Source organism: Eufriesea mexicana, unplaced genomic scaffold (genome assembly GCF_001483705.2).
Source record: "Eufriesea mexicana isolate 0111107269 unplaced genomic scaffold, ASM148370v2 scaffold2983, whole genome shotgun sequence".
NCBI classification, from domain to species: domain Eukaryota; kingdom Metazoa; phylum Arthropoda; class Insecta; order Hymenoptera; family Apidae; genus Eufriesea; species Eufriesea mexicana.
Window position 1 is genome coordinate 300319 of NW_016911049.1, and position 10939 is coordinate 311257.

Consider the following 10939-nt stretch of genomic DNA (forward strand, 5'->3'; position numbering starts at 1 on the left):
GAAATACCGAACGTTTATGAAGGTGAATAAATTTAATCTCCGGCAATTCGTGCGAGCCGCCCGAGCCAGGCAATTAGAGATAGAGCCGCCACGCCGGCAAGCTGCGAAGAAAAGAGCGCGTTGATTTTAATCGGCAAAGTGTGCGCGCCCGTTCGAGATCTCCCATCGAGATTCGCCAGACGGCTTCCCATTATACGATCAACTCGCCTGTATAATCGCGAAAACGCGTAATTTTTATAAATTTCCAGCACGACGAATCGGCATTAAATGTGTAGCCCGCACGAGCTCGAAATGCAACCCTCGGACTTGGAACTGGTCGAACAAATCTTGCAAAAGCGCGAAACTGCCGATTTTACAGAATTAAAAAATTCATTTTCTTATCCGTAGCTCACGCACCGGTTGAAACTGCACTTCCTGACTTATATTTGTATATTTGATTATTGCTAGGTTAATCTTATGCAGACAGAAATCTGCGCGTCTAATAAACAACGACTCCGTCTTAATAGCAAAACAGATTCAATTAAACTAAAATTATAGAAAACACTATTGCCGTATTAATTATAAACAAGTCACCGATTTAGTTGAAACTTTGCAGGTTTGTAGATATCGTTCTGCAGTTTCAGAAAATATATCATTATAGCCGCAACTACTCCATAGTTTTTGAGATATTTACGATTAAAGTTTTATTACATCTTTAATTAAATATTTATTTGTAACGATTTTCAAGTGAAGTTGTGGCCTAACAACGATAGTCGAGAATTCATATACTGGAGAACTGGGGTTTCCCGTCCATAATCAATATTTCTTCTTCAATCTATTTTTTATTTTGTACTAATTCTTCGCCTATGAAAACATTGTAAATAAACAATTGTAAATAAAATTTCTTAATTAAAAAAATTTGTTTCTCGCTTTCATGTGCAAGTATATATTTATTACAAAATAATAAGAATATTATATAAGAAAAACAGTTTTCTATAGTAATCTTATTTATTACTAACTAATTATCAAATTAAACATCGTATAAGAATGTTGCCTATATTCAACTTCGCTGTGTAGCTATAAATGTTCTTGAATTAATTACAAAAACTTGGAAATTTATTAATTTTCTACTTTCGAATAAATAACTACTTTACCGCCCGCGATCAGCGCCATCTATGATTTGGGCTCAAAAATCAAGAAAGTGATAGGAATATAGAATAGGCAAGGAGGTCGGCGGAGATCAGGTCACGTGACAGACAATGACAGAGAGGGGATAGAAAAGGACAGAATGGCTCCGGCAGAGAAAAATTATTAATTACTCAATTTTTGTAATTAATTTGTGAACTTTCATAACTTCATAGCAAAGCTGGAACTTCAGGCTACATTCTTGTATAACTTTCGTAAAGAATTTAACTCCAAATTGTTAGTTATTAATTTTTGTTTGATGGCGTCTATGATTTCGTAACGACCACCATCACGATCGTCCGTGAAAATATTTAATACTAAACGAAATTAGAAGCAAAATGTGATCAAAAGTTATATGAGAAGATTCGCAAGAACATTGTATTTCTAATAAGTGCACAAAGTTTCACAAATTAATTGCGTAAAGGATAGTAATTAATGAAAAACCAATGGCGTCTTCGACAACAATTCAAACACTGCGTAGAATAATAATTAATAATTAATTAATTAGGGACAAATCTTTATTGAAAAATAAATTGGAAAGTTCTTGAAGGATCTGCCTTTACGATGTAATTATAAAAGTTCATAAATTAATTGCAGAAATTGAGTAATTAGTTAATTTTCTAATACGGAATCAAAATTCAAACGACAACAACGGTTCAAGGTTCTAGTCCACACTCATAGATGGCGCTGATCGAAGGCGCTTGAATTTGAATCGGTTACTAACTTTGATTATTGCTCCCGATACATGCTATTATTGGCGGTAATTGTGTGATGGACATTTTCGACTGTAAACGGCGAATTAATCTGTAACTGGAGATAGTGCCACATGAGATTGTGGCATTGATGAAAACAAAAGGAGACTTCGTAATGTAAAGTGGAATGCGTGTGGATTGGGCATGTTTTAAGTAAAAAAATTAACCAACAGGTTATGGACTACCAACAGAATGTAGGCCACGTGTTTGAGTGAGGAAAACAAAATTCGAGAAGAAAATTAGAAGTATCAATAGATGGAAGGATCAAGGTGGATATCATATTTGAAAATTTAGAGTAATCTTCACGCTATGGTCTTAAGGTTTGTATCGACATATAATGAAAGAACTAAGAAATGTAGGAAACTGCAAACAAGATTGGTTAACAATGTGTAATTACAAAATTTGATATTCTCAATTATAGGGAAGGTATTATTACTTGATATACCAACCTGTACGTCAAGTAATGAGATATGGGTAAAATTAAGCAATATCTATGAGAAGGATACAAAACAGCAAAACATAATATAATAACCCACACTGCGAGGCTGACAGGTAAGTTTTCAAATTACATTCCTTAGGACGTAAAATAGAATAAACATTATTTATAACTAAAATCTTATGTACATTGCCAGATCATGTATTTGCAACTGTGTGGGATTAACGCAGAAAGAAGAAAGGAGAATAAATAATTTCACAACTCAGGTGATTGTCAAGAAAGCTAGATCATCAAAATGATCTATAGCCTGCAAAGCTCAAGAGAAGAGGTATTTCAAATGTAACTCCAGCATACATATTGCAAGTGCATGTTGGAAAAACAAAAAAGGTAACAAAGAAATTAAATATTTTAGTTGTAATTAGAATTAGGATAGAAATCAGAAAAATTTCTAAGATTATGAAGAAAAGACGAAACTGAAGAAGTATACTCTCCATGTGGGATATGTAAGAAATCTAATTATTTGGAAAAAGACTGTTATTTTAAAAACATGAAGGAAAGGAAAGGAGATCAAGAAGAAAAGAAGAAAGTGTGCTTCTTGTCAGGGGACGATGGAACAAAACAATGGATTTTGGACTCAAGAACAACCAGCCATATGGTCAACAAGCTAGAATATTTTAGGAAATAAGAAGCAATAGGAACAGAAATTAAATCTGCAAAGAGAAACATTTTCATGGAAACTATAGTAAAAGACAGAATTGAGTTAGAAAGCTGTATATTTGAAAATGTTCTATATGTTTCAAACGTGAGACAGAATTTTATGTCAATACACCTGATAACTCAAAATGTGGTAAGATAATTCTAAGAGTGGTAAAATAATGTTCTAGAAACATAATATAATAGTTTATAAGAAGGGAAAAAAATATTAGTAGGGAATATGGGTAATAATGGACTTTATGGTGTGGATGAATCAAAAGGAAAAATACAGACTAGAACATTATTAGTAAGGAGGAACAAGAAGCTGGTAGTGATACAGAAAATTGGGCCATCTAAACATAGAAAACAAGAAAGAGCTGTCCAAGAAAGGCAGCTAGAAATTATACATTCTGATATATGTGTGGGCCTATAGAACCACAGACATGGAACAGAAATAGGTATGCGATGGCAGTCTTAGATTTTACTAATTTTCTGTTGATATATTTTATGGAATGATATACTGAAGCATTACAGATGTTGTTTAAGTATGTTGCAGCAGCAAAAGCAAATTGGAATAAAATACAGGTTTAGATGCAATGATGAAAGCAGGATGGTTTAGCAGTCGTGAATTCAAGAATTAGTACAGACAAAAAGTAATTATACTAGATTATACGACTATATACACCTCAACTGAAAGGAAAGACTCAATCTAACATTATTGGATAAGATACGAGCACTCCTGTACGACTGGAATGGAAAAAAAATTGTAGGTAGAAGCTATATATTTTGCAACTTATCTGCAGAATAAAAGTTCTGCAAAAGCAATGAATACAACTACATGTGGAAAGTGAGCAGGAGAAAGATCTCACATATAAATTATGCGTTTTAGGAGAAACTAATATTTTTTGTTTGCGGATTCATTTTAAGGAAAGTAAACTCAGCAAGAATTACCTAATGAATATTACAGATTAGGATTTGTATTGACAATGTAATTAAATAAATGATATAGCATAATCTTTGTATTACTGAAAAGTATGGTTTAGTTTGACACTCGAATTACTAAAAAGCACAAAAGCATAAAATATAATATATAAGTATGTATAATTATCTTCCTATCTGAATGAAATGTAAATTAACTATTGTCAGAAGCAAATATATATTTACAATAATAAAATAAATAAGTATGTACAATTACCTACCTATCTGAATGAAATGTAAACTAACTATTACCAGAAGCAAATATATATTTACAATAATAAAATAAATAAGTATGTACAATTACCTACCTATCTGAATGAAATGTAAACTAACTATTACCAGAAGCAAATATATATTTACAATAATTTATGCAATTACAAATTTTTCCTTAATTAACTAATTATTAATAATTACACACTGGACATGAACTCATACCAAAGATGCTATTGGTTTTTCATTAATTACTAATTTCTATGCAATTAATTCGTGAATTACAAGCACATATAATAGAAACAATATAATAGAAACAATATAAAGGTGCAATTTACTTCTTTGTAACAATAGGTTTTAACATATAAGTATTTGAAACAACATTTTAAAGTAACAAAACAAATTTTTAACAAATTTTACGAATTTAACATGTTATTTTCATAACAAAAATATATTTGTATTTGCATCATTGTTATTAGTATATACAAGACATCGTTTGATATTCTACATCGATACTTTGGCAAATGGTTATCTCATACAGGAAGCATCTTTTTGCGAAATCAAGCACAGCTTGTCCAATCGCAGTCCACTTCTAGTAGACGCGAATCCATCATTGCGGTAACACGAGGTGGTATATTTACGTGCGTTAAAGTGAAACTTTCAGTATCGGAACAAAACGTTTCGTGAAGTAGTATCATCATTGATCAGTGTTTTAATTACTGCAACTGACGAAATTAATATTCAATAACAATAATACGCCGTATCCATTATTATTTCGTATCATTGAACAACTTTTGCAACATCTTCGTGATATTGTGGAAAACATGTGGAAACAGTGAAGTTACATAGTGCAAATTGTCTACCGACACATGTGCGGCATGAATTAGTGTAAGTGTGAATCATATAATGGAACAGAATAGTCACGTGCATCGTAGATTCCAGAATTCGACTGTCCACTGAGATATTGGTTAGCATTGCTCGGCACAGGCAGTTTCTTAACAGTTATCCTATTCTTCCTTCGATTTCGACGATACATACGTGAAATAAAGTGATGCAAGTGCAAGTGCGTATCAAATTGTGTTGTGTTGTTACGTGTTATCGTTATCGTTTAGATATTGGAAATTTCGGTCTGGCATTGACATATTTCGATATCACTCGTTAGAATAGAATGTTTCTTGATCAGTAGGTAAATTTCTTTCCGATTTGAACAGTTCATTTTCGACGTGTAGGAAAGGAAGCGTGAGTGCGTGTAAAATCGAATTACCCCGTTACATTTCTTCGCTTATATATATGAAATTCCTGCCCCGTATTAGAATATTTTGTTATGACTCATCACCGTAGGCTCTACTGTGATCAACAGATCTACCTTTTCTCCATTTTCGCCGTTTTCCATCGAAACAGAGTGCCGAAAGTGGAAGGGCGTGGCAGGTCGTACTGCGTCGTTATATCTCGCGGCTAATATTTTCCAAAATCCGATTTTTGATTTGACTTTTTCCACATCACTCGATAGATTAGGCTCTTCTCTAATAGAATCAATGATTTCTTTTTGATTTTGACCGTTATTTTTCTAAATACAGTGCCGAAAGTGGACGCGTGTGACAGGTCGTGGTGCGACGTTATCTCTCGTGGCTTAGTTCTTTGAGACTTCGATTTCTGATTTTGATTTTTCATTATCACTCGATAGAAGTGGCTCTTCTCTAATAGAATCAGTGGTTTTTCTTCCATTCTCGCCGTTTTCTTTCCAAATACAGTATCGAAAGTGGAAGGGTGTGGCAGCTCGTGGTGCGACGTTATCTCTCGTGGCTTAGCTCTTTGAAATTTCGATTTTTGTCTGTGATTTTTCTATATCACTCTATAGACTCATCCCTTCTCTAATAGAATCAGTGGTTTTTTTCAGATTTTTGTCGATTTTTTTCTAAATACAGTGCCGATAGCGGAAGGTCATGCCTGGTCGTACTGCGTCGTTATTTCTCGTGGCTCAGCTTTTCCAAAATCCGATTTTTGATTGGGTTTCTTTGCTGTCACTCGATGGCACAGATTATTCCTTTATTAGTTGGCCGACTTTTTTACGGAAATGCGAAAAAGATTGCAGAAAAACGTGGGAAGGCTTGTTGTGTCCATTGAAGTGTGTGTGCATCGTGCAAAATAATTTAAGTATTTGTTTTAACATAACCTTCAGTTGTAAAGAAATAGTTGTGAGATATGTCATCTTTTAATAGCGATAGCAGAACCTGGTTGTGCAAAGTCAATATTCTGTTGAAATATACAGGCACATGCACTAGGAGGCAAATATAGTAGGAATTATTTTTTATAGCATGGAAGTATTGACACAGAAATATAAATATGTAAGTTACAATATATCCTTGGATTCTAGGTTGACTCGCCATATGACACGCAGGGCAGATATATTTGGTGGTGAAATAACGATCGAGAAAGGAAGATCGGATTGTCACATGCAGAAATATAGAGAATACAGTGAGATTGAAAGGTATGTTCTATTTCTGGTCCAAATAAATATTGATATCAGTGGTCAAAGTCAATAACCAGCACTAATGTGTTAAGTTTCAGAAAGATGAAATTGAAGTATATAAAGAAAATGGAGAAGTTTAATTGAAAGCATTGAGAAGAGGAAATCCATATTATGTGGATCAGAAAACATAAACGAGGAAGCATATGGATTAACAAAGAAAGGTGTGTAGCATCGATTACTAAGTCTTTCAAATATAAGGATCATTGAAGTGATGTAAAACAAATAATTAATAATAATTCTGAAAAGTAAAGATAAATTCAATACAGAATTTAAATGTTGCAGTAAGGCAAAAATCTGGAGAAATATGTATAGAAACATGGAAAGTATAAAAGCAGCCGTATTAATGCGGATGTGGCACATGGACTAGATTGGGCCAATGAAACCGATGTCAAAAGGAGGTAAAAGGTCTTACTTGCTGATGATTATTAGAGAGTGATTATTGTCTTGCTTGTACAGGAAACGGGTCAGACAGCTGGGGAAATAAAAAGATGGATGGCATTAAAAGAAAATCAGTCTGTCAAGAAGTTAGAAAGTACTTATGTGCTCAGACAATGAAGGTGAGTTTGTGGGACAATACTTCCTTCCAGGTTTGGTTACATCGAAAGGAAATAAAACATGATTTGATTTCAGCCAAGATATCACAGACAGTGCAACAAAGTTACAGAGAGGAAGAACAAAGCCACCATAGAAATGACAAGGCCACTTATGATGGATTCAGACTTCAGGCTTTGGGTAAGTACTGTAAAGAGAAATGTGTGTTGGTTGTGCATGTTCTTAGCAAAAGAATAAATCGACAGATTATGGACTGCCAACAGAATGAAAGCCACGTGTTTAAGTGCGGAAAACAAAACTTGAGAAGGATATTGGAAGTGACAATAGATGAAAGGATCAAGATGGATATCATATTTGAAAACTTACAGTGATCTTCATGCCATAATCTCAAGGTTTGTATGAACATATAATGGAAGAACCAAGAAATATAGAAAAGTACAAACAGGATTGGTTAACAAACAATGTGTAGGTACAAAATCTGATAGTTTCAACCAGAGGGGTAGAATTCGTATATCACCTTTTGTGTCAAGTCATGAAATATGTGTAAAATTCAGCAATATCTATGAGAAGGATAAGAACAGCAAAGATATTCCGTTACAGAGGAATTTTTTATGTATAAATATAAATTTGAACGTGATATTATAACCCACATTGCGCCAGGTAAGTTTTTAAATTATATACATTAGGGAGTAAAATAGAAATAACAATGCTTATAACTAGAATCATATGTATGTTTCTAGAACTTGCATTTGCAAATGCTTGGAAGCTAACGCAGAAAAAAGAAAAGGGAATAGATAATCTCAAAACTGAACTGATTGACAAGCAAACAACAGGAAAAGCAGATTTGAAGCCTTCAAACCAAAGGAGAAGAGATGTTTCAAGTACAATTCCATTAGACATCTTGCATGTGCATGTTGGAAAAGCAACAAAGGTAACAAAGAAATTAAATGTTATATTTGCGGCAGATTAGAATAAAAAGCAGTAAAATTTCTAGGATTAAGAAGGAAAAGACGATGCCTAAGAAGTATACTGTCCATGTGGGACATGTGAGAAGTACAATTATTTAGAAAAAATCATTTCGACAGTTATTTTGAAAACATGGTGGAAAGAAAAGGAGATCAAGATAAAAAAAGAACACGTGCTCCTTGAGAGAACAATGGAACAGAATAATGGATTTTGGACTCCAGAACAACGAGCCATATGATTGATAAACTAGTATATTTGAAAAAATAGGAAGAAATAAGAGTAAAATTTGGATCAATGTAAAGAAATATTTCCATGGAAGCTAAAGCGAAAGCTAGAATAGAGCCAGATATTTGAATATTGTTTGTGCTCCACACTTGACACAGAATTTATTATCATTAAATCTGATAACTGGAGATGGTAGTGAAGTAATGTTCAAGCAATAAGAAGTAATAGTTCATAAAAACGAAGAAGAAATATTCGTAGGGCATATGTGTAATAATGGACTTTATACTAGTAGAGATGAACAAGAAGCTGGCAGAGAAGTACAGAAAAATGGGGAATCTGTGTATAGGGAACATGAAAGAGTTGTCCAAAAAAGTATTGGAAATGAAATTAACGAAAAGAGTACTGAAGACAGGAATTGGAGAATGCAGGATATTTTTGTGAAACAAAGCAATCGAAGATTCCATTTGGATAGACAAGAACAAAGTTGAAGAGCCAGTTGGAGGCAAAACATTCTGATTTCTGTAAGCTTATAGGGCCAGAGACATGGAATAGAAATAGGTATGCGATGATAGTCTTAGATTTTATTAATTTTATGAGGATTTATGTTATGAAATCAGATATTGAAGCATTACAGAGATTGTTTGTGTTGCAGCAGCAGAGGCAAAGTGGAATAACATACAGAATTAAATGCGATAACGGAAAAAGGAGGGTTTACCAGTCGAGAATTCAAGAATTGGTGCAGACAGAAAGTAATTATACTAGATTATACGACACTGTGTACACCTCATCTGAATGGAAAGGCTTAATCGAATATTACTGAATAAAACACGAGCACTCCTATACGATTGAAATGGAAAAGAAGTTGTGGATGGAAGCTGTGTATTTAGCAAATTATCTACAGAATAAAGGTTCTGCAACAGGAGTGAATACAACTGCATATAAAAAGTGAGTAGGAAAAAGATCTCACATATAAATTACACGTTTTTGGAGAAATTAACATTCTTCGACATCTGAGAATAATGGAGCAATTTTGTTTGCAGATTTGTTTCAAGGAAAGTAAACTTTGCAAGTATTATACAACGAATATTACAGATTAAGATTTGTATTGACAATGTAATTGAATAAATGATACAGCATAATTTTTGTACCAAGAGTTTGATTCATTTTAATATTAGAATTATTAAAGAGGTCTTATGCATAAAATATTAAGATTTGTTTCAAGGAAAGTAAACTTTGCAAGTATTATACAACAAATATTACAGATTAAGATTTGTATTGACAATGTAATTGAATAAATGATACAGCATAATCTTTGTACCAAGAGTTTGATTCATTTTAATATTAGAATTATTAAAGAGGTCTTATGCATAAAATATTGCAAATTAATAGTTATTCTATCAAAAGTTACTATTGATTTCATTGAGATAGGAAGAAAATTATACATACTTATGATTTTATGCATTTAACACTTTTGGTAATTCTAGATAAATTAATTCCTTTTTAATTAATTAATTTGTAATAATTATTGCACAGAGGGTGTGATGCAATTATAAAAATTCGTGAATTAATTACTGAAACTCAGGATTTGTTAATTTTCCACTGGCGAATTAATTTATTAGGATAATAACCGATTTAAATTTATGCGCCTTAAATCAGCGTCATTTATGATTTTGGACCATTTGCTCAGTAAAGTGATAGGAATACAGAATAGGCAAGGAGGTCGCCGAATAGGTGGTCACGTGATAGACTTTGATAGAGTGGGGATAGAAGGGTTCCGTCAGTGAAAAATTAATTAATTACTCAATTTCTGTAATTAACTTATGAACTTTTATAATTTAATTGCAAAGCTGGAACTTCAGGCTACATTCTTATATAATTTGCGTATAGAAATTAGCTCTGAATTCTTAGTTATTAATTTTCCTTTCATGGCGTCTATGATTTTGCAACGACGACCGTCACGATCTTCCGTAAAAATATATAATACTGAACGAAACTAGAAGCAAAATGTGGTCAAAAGTTATATGAGAAGATTCGCAAGAACATTGACTTTATAACGAGTGCATAAAGTTTCATAAATTAATTGCGTAGAGAATAGTAATTAATGAAAAACCAATGGCGTCTTCGACAACAATTCAAACACTCCGTAGAGTAATAATTAATAATTAATTAATTAGGTATAAATTTATATCGGAAAATACATTGGAAAGTTCTTGAAGGATCTGCCTTTGCGATTAAGTTATAAAAGTTCATAAATTAAGCGTAGGAATTAAGTAATTAATTAATATTCTAATAAAAATTCAAAAAGGAACAGACAGCGCCACCTATAATATTTATCTGGAACCTTATGCTCCGTTAGTTTCAGTACAAAATTATAGGTGGCGCTGTCTGTTCCTTTTTGAATTTTTATTAGAATATTAATTAATTACTCAATTC